At 36.6% G+C, this 11,002-nt stretch overlaps 1 long non-coding RNA gene across 1 annotated transcript in view; it reads right to left on the reverse strand.

Moving 5' to 3' along the window:
- LOC136155222 (uncharacterized) overlaps positions 1-10,362 on the reverse strand; it is a 32,831-nt gene extending 22,469 nt beyond the window's left edge. Inside the window, exon 1 of the long non-coding RNA XR_010660727.1 lies at positions 10,310-10,362. This is a non-coding gene — a long non-coding RNA (uncharacterized lncRNA). The remainder of the gene's footprint in view (positions 1-10,309) is intronic.
- Positions 10,363-11,002: the final 640 nt, after the last annotated feature.

Below are 11,002 nucleotides of genomic sequence, written 5' to 3' on the forward strand. Positions count from 1 at the left end.
ACAAGACTGCCTGAGGAACTATGGACGGAGGTTCGTGACATTATACAGGAGACAGGGAGCAAGACCATCCCCAAGAAAAAGAAATGCAAAAAGGCAAAATGGTTGTCTGAGAAGGCCTTACAAATAGCTGTGAAGAGAGGTGAAAGGCAAAGGAGAAAAGGAAAGATACACTCATTTGAATGCAGAGTTCCAATGAATAGCAAGGAGAGATAAGAAAGCCTTCCTTAGTGACCAATGCAAAGAAATAGAGGAAAACAACAGAAAGGGAAAGATGAGATTTCGTCAAGAAAATTAGAGATACCAAGGGAATATTTCATGCAAAGATGGGCACAATAAAGGACAGAAATGGTATGGACCAACAGAGGCAGAATGTATTAAGAAGAGGTGGCAAGAATACACAGAAGAACTGTACAAAAAGATCTTCACAAACCAGATGATCAAAATGATATGATCACTCACCTAGAGCAGACATCCTGGAATGCGAAGTCAAGTGGGCCCTAGGAAGCATCATTACGAACAAAGCTAGTGGAGGTGATGGAATTCCAGTTAAGCTATTTCAAATCCTCAAAGACGATGCTATGCAAGTGTTGCACTCAATATGGTAGCAAATTTGGAAAACTCAGCAATGACTGCAGGACTGGAAAGGGTCAGTTTTCATTCCAATCCCAAAGAAAGGCAATGCTGAAGAATGCTCAAACTACCACACAATTGCACTCATCTCACATGCTAGCAAGGTAATGCTCAAAATTCTCCAAACCAGACTTCAACAGTATGTGAACCATGAACTTCCAGATGTTCAAACTGGATTTAGAAAAGGCAGAGGAACCAGAGATCAAATTGCCAACGCCTGCTGACTCATCAAAAAAGCAAGAGAGTTCCAGAAAAAACATTTATTTCTGCTTTATTGACTATGCCAAAGCCTTTGACTGTGTGGATCACAACAAACTGTGGAAAATTCTGAAAGAGACGGGAATACCAGACCACCTGATCTGCCTCTTGAGAAATCTGTATACAGGTCAGGAAGCAACAGTTAGAACTGGACATGGAACAACAGACTGGTTCCAAATAGGAAAAGGAGTACGTCAAGGCTGTATATTGTCACCCTGCTTATTTAACTAATGTGCAGTGTACATCATGAGAAATGCTGGGCTGGATGAAGCACAAGCTGGAATCAAGACTGCTGGGAGAAATATCAATAACCTCAGATATGCAGATGACACCACCCTTATGGCACAAAGTGAAGAAGAACTAAAAAGCCTGTTAATAAAAGTGAAAGAGGAGAGCGAGACAGTTGGCTCTAAACTCAACATCAAAATTAAGATCATGGCATCTGGTCCCATCACTTCATGGCAAATAGATGGGGGAAACAATGGAAACAGTGACAGACTTTATTTTTTGGGACTCCAAAATCACTGCAGATGGTGACTGCAGCCGTGAAAGGAAAGACGCTTGCTCCTTGGAAGAAAATTTATGACCCACCTAGACAGCACATTAAAAAGCAGAAACATCACTTTTCCAACAAAGGCCCGTCTAGTCAAAGCTATGGCTTTTCCAGTAGTCATGCATGGATATGAGAGTAGGACTTAAAGAAAGCTGAGTGCCGAAGCATAGATGCTTTTGAACTGTGGTGTTGGAGAAGACTCTTGAGAGTCCCTTGGACTGCAAGGAGATCCAACCAGTCCATCCTAAAGGAAATCAGTCCTGAATATTCATTGGAAGGACTGACGCTGAAGATTCAACTCCAAGACTTTGGCCACCTGATGCGAAGAACTGACTCATTTAAAGACCCTGATGCTGGAAAGACTGAAGGCGGGAGGAGAAGGGGACGGCAGAGGATGAGATGGTTGGATGGCAACACTGACTTAATGGACATGAGCTTGAGTAAACTCCGGGAGCTGGTGATGGACAGGGAGGCCTGGTGTGCTGCAGTCCATGGGGTTGCAGAGTCCGACATAACTGAGCCACTGAACAGAAGTGAACTGAATAGTTCAGTATGAATTCAGGACAGCTCTCAAGAAATTAGGAATAGAAGGTAAATTCCTTAACGTGATAAATGGTATCAAAAACCTTAAGTAAACAGCATACTTAATCGTGAAATTTCAGAATTCTCTTTAAAGCCAAGGTGAGATGAAGAAGACCAATTATCATTGCTTTATTCAAAGATGTATTACATTTCTTATATAATACAAAGAGGGAAAAAAGGACTGGAAAAGACAAAACTGTCATTACTTGGAGACAATTTAACATCTAAATGAAAAAATCCAAGAAAATCTTAAACTACTGAGACAATCTAACAAAAGAGTTCAGGAAGACTCCTGGATACATCAAATTTAGTAATGTAAACTAGAGAAAATTCCATTCACAATAGCAACAAAAACTAAGATATCTAGGAATAAATGAAAAAAAAAAAAGATGTGTAAGAGGATCATGAAGAATATGGACTACAGAGAATGAGATGTTTGGATAGCATCACAGACTCACTGGACATGAATTTGAGCAAACTGTGGGAGAAAGTGAAGGACAGGGAAGTCTGGTATGCTGTAGACCATGAGGCTGTAAAGAGTTGGACATGACTTAACAATTGAACAACAAGGGTTTTATGAAGAATGTTATAAAGCTTTTCTGAAGGGCATAAAATAAGACCCAAATGAATGAGATACAAAACGAGTAACAGTACCTAATATTTACTTGGAATTTGCTAAACTCCAAGGGTTTTATGCATATTAACTCATTTAATCCTTACATTTTTTACAGGGAATCATTTTCTACATTTTACCAATGAGAAAACTGAGGCAGAGTTTAAACAAGATCACTGTGCTGATAAGTGACACGGAATTAGAATCCAGAGACCAATCTTTCAACCAAGATCCAATCTTCATACTGTAAAGATATAAATTCTCCTGAAATTAATTTATAAATTCAATGTATAACTAATCAAAAGTCAATAAGGTTTTTCCTTGAAGAAAATAAGCTGATACTAAATTTCAAATAAAAGAGTAATGAAACAGAATATAAACACATTTTTACAGACGTAAATAAGTAGGACTCATACTACAAGACTTAAGATTAATAAAATTATAGCAAATAAAACAAGTGTGGTATCCAGAGAAGCTAAAACAGACTAATGGAACAGAGTTCACAAATATTCAGCAAATACAACTTCTCAAATGCCAAAAACAGCATTACTAATCCATGGGGAAACAGAGATGCATCCAATAAATGTTAATGGAAAATTCTGTTAACAACATAAATATATATCTATCTGTGTGTATCTGTATGTCTGTATATATCACTAATTATATAATTATTGAATAGAAATTATACTGCATATAACATATACTATATACACACATTTAAAAATCATATGCATGAGTGTTTATATATATATATACATAAAATTAGATTCCTACCTCTAAAACTAAAAGATGATGCTATGAAAGTGCTGCACTCAATATGTCAGCAAATCTGGAAAACTCAGCAGTGGCCATCGGACTGGAAAAGGTCAGTTTTCATTCCAATCCCAAAGAAAGGCAATGCCAAAGAATGCTCAAACTACCTCACAATTGCACTCATCTCAAACGTTGGTAAAGTAATGCTCAAAATTCTCCAAGACAGGCTTCAACAATACATAAACTGTGAACTTCCAGATGTTCAAGCTGGTTTTAGAAAAGGCAGAGGAACCAGAGATCAAATCGCCAACATCTGCTGGAACATCGAGAAAGCAAGAGAGTTCCAGAAAAACATCTATTTCTGCTTTATTGACTATGCCAAAGCCTCTGACTGTGTAGATCACCACAAACTGAGGAAAATTCTGAAAGAGATGGGAATACCAGACCACCTGACCTGCCTCTTGAGAAACCTGTATACAGGTCAGGAAACAACAGTTAGAACTGAACATGGAACAACAGACTGGTTCCAAATAGGAAAAGGAGTACGTCAAGGCTGTATATTGTCACCCTACTTATTTAACTAAAGTGCAGTGCTCGCTTTGGCAGCACATATGCTAAAATTAACTAATGTGCAGAGTACATCATGAGAAACGCTGGGCTGGATGAAGCACAAGCTGGAATCAAGACTGCCAGGAGAAATATCAATAACCTCAGATATGCAGATGACAGCACCCTTATGGCAGAAAGTGAAGAACTAAAGAGCCTCTTGATGAAAGTGAAAGAGGGCAGTGAAAAAGTTGGCTTAAAGCTTAACATTCAGAAAACTTAAGATCATGGCAACTGGTCCCATCACTTCATGGAAAATAGTTGGGGAAACAATGGCTGAGTTTATTTTTTGGGGCTCCAAAATCACTGCAGATGGTGATTGCAGCCATGAAATTAAAAGACACTTACTCCTTAGAAGGAAAGTTATGACCAACCTAGACAGCATATTAAAAAGCAGAGACATTACTTTGCCAACAAACATCCGTCTAGTCAAGGCTATGGTTTTTCCAATGGTCATGTATGGATTGTTGGATTATAAAGAAAGTTGAGTGCCGAAGAATTGATGCTTTTGAACTGTGGTGTTCAAAAGAGAAGACTCTTTTTTTTTTTTTTTTTTATTCCCCATCCCGATCCCCTCTCCCACCTCCCTGGAGAAGACTCTTGAGAGTCCCTTGGACTGCAAGGAGATCCAACCAGTCCATCCTAAAGGAGAGCAGTCCTGTGTATTCATTGGAAGGACTGATAGTGAAGCTGAAACTCCAATACTTTGGCCACCTGATGTGAAGAAATGAGTCATTTGAAATGACCCTGATGCTGGGAAAGATTGAGGGCGGGAGGAGAAGGGGATGACAGAGGATGAGATGGCTGGATGGCATCACCGACTCAATGGACATGGGTTTGGGTGGACTCCGGGAGTTGGTGATGGACAGGGAGGCCTGGCGTGCTGCGGTTCATGGGGTCGCAAAGAGTCGGACATCACTGAGCAACTGAACTGACTTACTGACCTCTAAAACATATATAATAGCAAATCTGAGATGAATTAACGATCTAATTGAAAAATAAAACATTAGACTTACTAGAAAAAAATAGGGTATATTTAAAGATAGGAAAAGATGTAAAAATAGGTTGAAGAAAGCACAAATACGACAATATAACTAATTTAGCATTACAATAAAAAATAATTTTTTGTTATCATTAAGCAAAAGTAGGTAACAGATTTGGCAGGGAACAGTTATGAAATACATCATGTATAACAGATGGGTATTAAGAGTATATTAAAATATCTCTCAAATATAAATGAATAAGACATCTAACAATATGAAAAAAACAGCAAAAAGAAAATCTTAAAAGTCTAATACATATATGAAAAGATATTCAACTTCAGTAGTACTCATGAAAGTATAAACTAAATGACAAGATAATGTTTCATATGCTCATTGATTGTTAATTATAAAGTTTGACTCACAATTTCTGAAGGAAAAAAAGAAAACAAGAGTCAAAGGAAACAGAATTCTCATATACTCCTGGGAGAAACGCAAACTGATAAAATCATTTTGAGGGCAATCTGGCCAACACTATTCAGAACACTCCTACCTTAGGACCAGCAATTATGCTTTCAGGTATGTGTACCAGAGCAGAGGTCAGCAAGTTAAGGCTTGCCAGTCATCTGTTTATGAATCATGTTTTACTGAAACACAGTCATGCTCATTTGCTCATATACTGTTGTCTATGGTTGCTTTCTTGCTACAAAGGCAGAGTTGAGTAGTTGCAACAGACCACATGTCTGACAAAGTCTAAGCTACTTACCATACAGCCCTCTAAGGAAAAGACTCTTGACCTAGAAAAACTTTTGTGCACGTTTATAGGATATGGATAAGTATGTTTATCAGAGTTGTTTCAACAGTGAGAAATTATAAATCACCTAAATATATGTCAAGCAGAAAACAGGTAAAGCTACACAGAACTATGTCATCCATGTATTTATAAAACATTACGGCAGCACAGAAGGATAAGTAACTTTCGTTCTACCAATCTCCAACTCCCAGAAAAAGCTCTTATGAATAAGCTGATGTACATTTATCCAACCTTTTCTTACACGCATAGAGGAGAGTAGGGAGCACCATACTATGAGCCCAAATTTGTGTTGAACAAATAAAGAAACAAATAAATAAATAACCAAACTGTTAATGGAGACAGGCAGAGACTAATTCAAATAGGCATGGGCAAGAGTGGATTTTGTTTCAATTTCCCCAAAACTGTTCCACAGTCATTTGTATGTGTTTTATTGGTCATCTGCATTTTCTTTTCAATAAACTGAATGATTACATCCTCTGCCCATATAAAAAGTTGTCTTTTTCTTCTTAGTTTGTAGAATTCTTACAGTACAGGGATATTAAACCTTTCCCCCTTGATGTGTCACAAATAGTTTCCCGTATTTTTTTTTCCTGCAGGATGAATGCTTTAAAATTTTACAAAATAAATCCTGTCCCCTCCTATTGCTTTTGAGTTTCCATTCTTAATTAAGATCTCTCTTGTCCTATATTTTCTTCTATTAATTTTATTTTTTACATTTAGATATTTAACTCACCTGTAACTCTTCATGTACAAGATGTGAGGTAGGGATCTAATTTAATTTCTCTACTACTAGATAGGGCTTCCTTGGTGGCTCAGTGGTAAAGAATCTGCCTGCCAATGAAGGAGATGTGGGTTCAATCCCTGGGTCAGGAAGATCCCCTGGAGAAGGAAATGGCGACCCATTCCAGTATTCTTGCCTGAGAAATCCCATGGACAGAGAAGGCTGACGGCCTACAGTTCACAGGGTCACGAAAGAATCGGACACGACTTAGTGACTAAAAAACAACCACCACCAGAAAGGTTCCCAGTTATCATCTATGTTCTCACTGAGTTATTTACCATTCCCCCCCCCCAAACTTGCAACTTCTATCATTAAAAGATTCCAGATTTTCTTACATCTTTTTCTAGTCTCTATTCTGTTCTATTTGCCTATGTCTATTCCTGTGCTATTAATATCATACTGTGATTACTGCAACACCTTTACAGCAAATTTTACCAAATGGTAAGGTAAATCCTCACTCACTATAATTTTCTTAAATACTTTTGGAAATTCTTACTTTACAAACTTAAAAATCATTTTTCTGGGCTCTAAAAAAATTAAGATTATGACTAGAATCATATTATATTTCTATATCAACTTTTTAAAGAAAGACATTATTAGGATATTAAAATCTTCTCACCCAGGGATCTTATTTATTTTTAGCAACAGAGACATCAGTGGTTTAATGGAAGGGGGATCTTACACACCTGAAACAAAGTCCTGGAGTGATACCCTACCATGTGTGACGGATGGCAGGCAGGACACGCAGCAGGCTTCCCTCTTGGGTGGAAGGGGAGAGTGCCAGTTACACAGTGATGTCAGGCTGGCTCATCAGTTGCCAGGGAAAGCCACAGAGGGGGAATGCCCTTCACTGCCCCAGTGATCAGCACAGACAATAGCTGGGGCCAGGGGCAAGTGTGTGGGAAGGTCAGGCTTGTATGCAGGGTGCAGGGGAAGCAGGCATTCACAGGATGTACAGACAGCAAGAGTGGTCTGACTACTCACTTCACTCCTCCATACCCTGCAGGACCTTACAATCTTAGTTGGCCCCTCTTCTGTGATATCCCTGGCATCGCTGCAACCAGATAACACAAATACAATGCAGAGAGCCACACAGGCTTTTCTACTTCTAGGGCCCCATAGTGTGTCCTTTAGCAATTTTATATTTTTCTTCATGTGGTCTGTGTTTGGTATTTTAAAATTTCCTGTCATTATGAAGAGATCATTCTACCCAATTTCCATTTCCAAATGGTAGTCATTGCTAATAGAGAAACCCTAATGTATCTTAACTCCAGCCACCCTACTGAGTTCTCTCATTAGCTGAAAAACTTTTTGGCTCTTCACCATGGTTTTTCTAGGTAGACAACAATGTAGTTTACAAATGACAATTATTTGCTCTCTTCCCTTCTAGTTGGAAAATAGTGCAGTAGTTAAACAATTTGTTTTCTTTCTACCTGAATTAGTGGAACCTCCAAACAAAGTTAAGTAATAGTGATGAGAGCAAGCGGCAAACCATGTTAATGACTGCAAAGGTAATAATCTAATTATTTCTCTATTTTCTCAATCTAATATAATGTTGGCTTCTGTTTCTGGTACATGATTGTTTTTTAAAAAAACTTTCACTCTATTTTTATTTTACTTGGAATTTTTATCCATCTTTTCCTTGCAAAGGAGGTAACACATTTTTTTCTCATGGCCTCAGGCCTTCTTGGAATTCACTTTCATGTTCGTTAGCTGACCATTCTAGTCTTACGTGCTGAGTCACTCAAGCAGAGTTATGAGGGAGAGAATTACTATGGACAATTATTTTCATTATTCCCATTACCTAATTATTAGTGTTTGTAAGAGTTGCATACTACTAATGTAATAATTTAATAACTACCCAAATGGTGGACACTGCAATCGTCTCTCTCTCTCTGTCTTACAGTGTTGTGATGAATAGCATAAAATCCATACTTATATTCTTGCTGCTTTAACTCGACATTCCTGGAGGACATATTCTGAGAGTCTTACAGAATTACTATGTCAGAGGGTACAAACATTTTAACTTTGACAGGTAGTGCTACAGAGTCCTTCAGGACTGTACCAGTTTATTACAACAGGCAGACAACGATGCTTCATATTACAATCTCTCAAAATCTCACCAGTATTACATGACACTAAACTTTAAAGCTTTTGCCAGCCTGATAGGCAGAAAATTAACCAACCAAACAAGAAACCACCACCACAAACAAAAAACAACATTATTGTATGTTACTTTTCCCTGATAACTAGTGACGTTTAAGTATATTTTAACAATGATTTATTAACCACTTGTACTTTTGTGATGGGACTACTCATACCTTCTGATTATTTTCCTCTTTGGTTGTCTTGTTTTCAATTGATTTGTAGGTGCTTCCTGTATATTAGGGATAGTAACTCCTCATATGTACTGCAAATACTTCCATTTTTGCTTTGTGTACAATATCTCTTTAGCCCTAAGCTTAATATATTTCCAGAATAAATGAATGTTTGCTGTATTTATAAAATATGGACTAAAAATTCCTTAGAATATTAACTAGCAAAAGAACACTATATTCCAGAACAAAATTAAAATGAATACATCTGCACATATCTGGACAAAATGGCCAAGAAAGAACTCAAGTTAACCTGTTCTAGAGTAAGCTGTCTGGAATATACTTATTTATATTTATACATTAATACAGACATTTTCATATCAACATCTCATTTCTTAAGAACCTCTAAAAGCAAACACATTAACAGATATAGAAAAACATGTATACAGTATTCCATAAATTCACATTCTAAAAACGTAAATTCATATAAACCAGAGTAAAATTTCTCATAGTTTTTCTATCAACAAACAAAATCTGCCTGGTATTTTAAAATAATTTCATGAAAACACCAACAGTTACAAATACTAAATCTGTATTAATTGTATCATATAATTTAAAGTATCTTTGGAAATTCATTATATATTCTTGATTCCATACCACTTATATGGTGATAAATACCTTCTCCCAATATGTAACTTATCTTTTCACCTTTTTATTTTCTTCTTTTGGCCGTGCCATTTTGGCTTGCGGGATCTTAGTTCTCTGACCACAGACTGAACTCAGGGCCTGGCAGTGACAGCACTGAGTCCAAACAAATGGACAGACAGGGAATTCCCAAACATGCTTTTTCCCCTTTTCATTTTCTTTAAGGTACCTAATATAAGATAAATTCTTAATTTTAAAATAGTAGAATTTTACCAGTCTTTATAATTAGTCTAATGTCTTAAGAAATCCTTTCTTATGCCAATATTCTTTCTTTACATAGTTGAGGGTAGAAACATGAGAATGTTCTCCATTCAATTTGTTTCTCTTCCCAAGGTTCTTTTTATATGTTTCTCTCCTCGAATGAGACTTTCCTTTTTTCATTACACAAACACAGAAGTAAAAATCTCAAAGGATAACTGAAGTTAGCTAGCAACTAATAAGATGACCAGAATTGAATTCTTCTTCCCTCTTATAATTCCAAGGCATAGCAGAACAGTATCCGAGAATTGAAATATGAAGGCAGAATTATGTGAATACTGGTTATGCTTCCCAGCAGCCATAGTAAACTATTCTTATTTTGAACTAGTGCCAAAGTAAAGATAGACTTTAAAAAATCTTTAAGAATAAAACTTAACCAAAGTTAACAGAGCTGTAATTCATTAGATTCTTCATAGAAATCTAGCTACTACTGTTTCATAGTTTAATAATAAATATGTTACCTGTGCTCGTTTTTCCATATCCTGGCAACTACCTAGTTGTTCTTCCATTGCAACTCTGATTTGCCTTGCCTCGTATTCCAACTGCCTTCTGGTCATATCTGTTTGTAAGGAAAACTAAAACCACAAGTAAAATGGAAATGTTAATATCTTGTGTTTATCAGTAAAAATAAAAAAGCATATAAGTATCCATAAAGAAAATGAATAAACAAATACATAAGTTATCATAAGAAAGTTATTTTTTACTCTAAGAAGTCCTAAAACTTGATGATCACTGCCAGGCTCAGCCTGGCTTTCTGATGTGAAGTGAAGAGTTGAAACACTTTTACTGCCCCACAGTCACAAATAGTTTTAATTAAATTGTACTAGCTCTTTAAAATATATATATTTATCCAGTTAAGGTAAGCCTATTTTCAGTTACCTTACAATTCTTCTGCCCTGAAGAAGCACTACTTTGAACTGTTAAAAATTAGAATATTAATGTGGACAAAATAGAAAAATCAAGGATCAGGTCCATCATCCTTAAGTTTATACCTCACTTCAGGATTCTTATGTACATGGAGACTAAATAGAGAGAACTTTCCCACATGTAAAATAAAGAAGACAGAATAAAGAAAAGCTTTTATATAAAAATAAATTGCAAGATAACACAAACTTTTTGGTAAAAATATAAATATGAACCAAAGTTGAAACAAA

This window comes from Muntiacus reevesi, unplaced genomic scaffold (assembly GCF_963930625.1).
Source record: "Muntiacus reevesi unplaced genomic scaffold, mMunRee1.1 SCAFFOLD_65, whole genome shotgun sequence".
NCBI classification, from domain to species: Eukaryota; Metazoa; Chordata; class Mammalia; order Artiodactyla; family Cervidae; genus Muntiacus; species Muntiacus reevesi.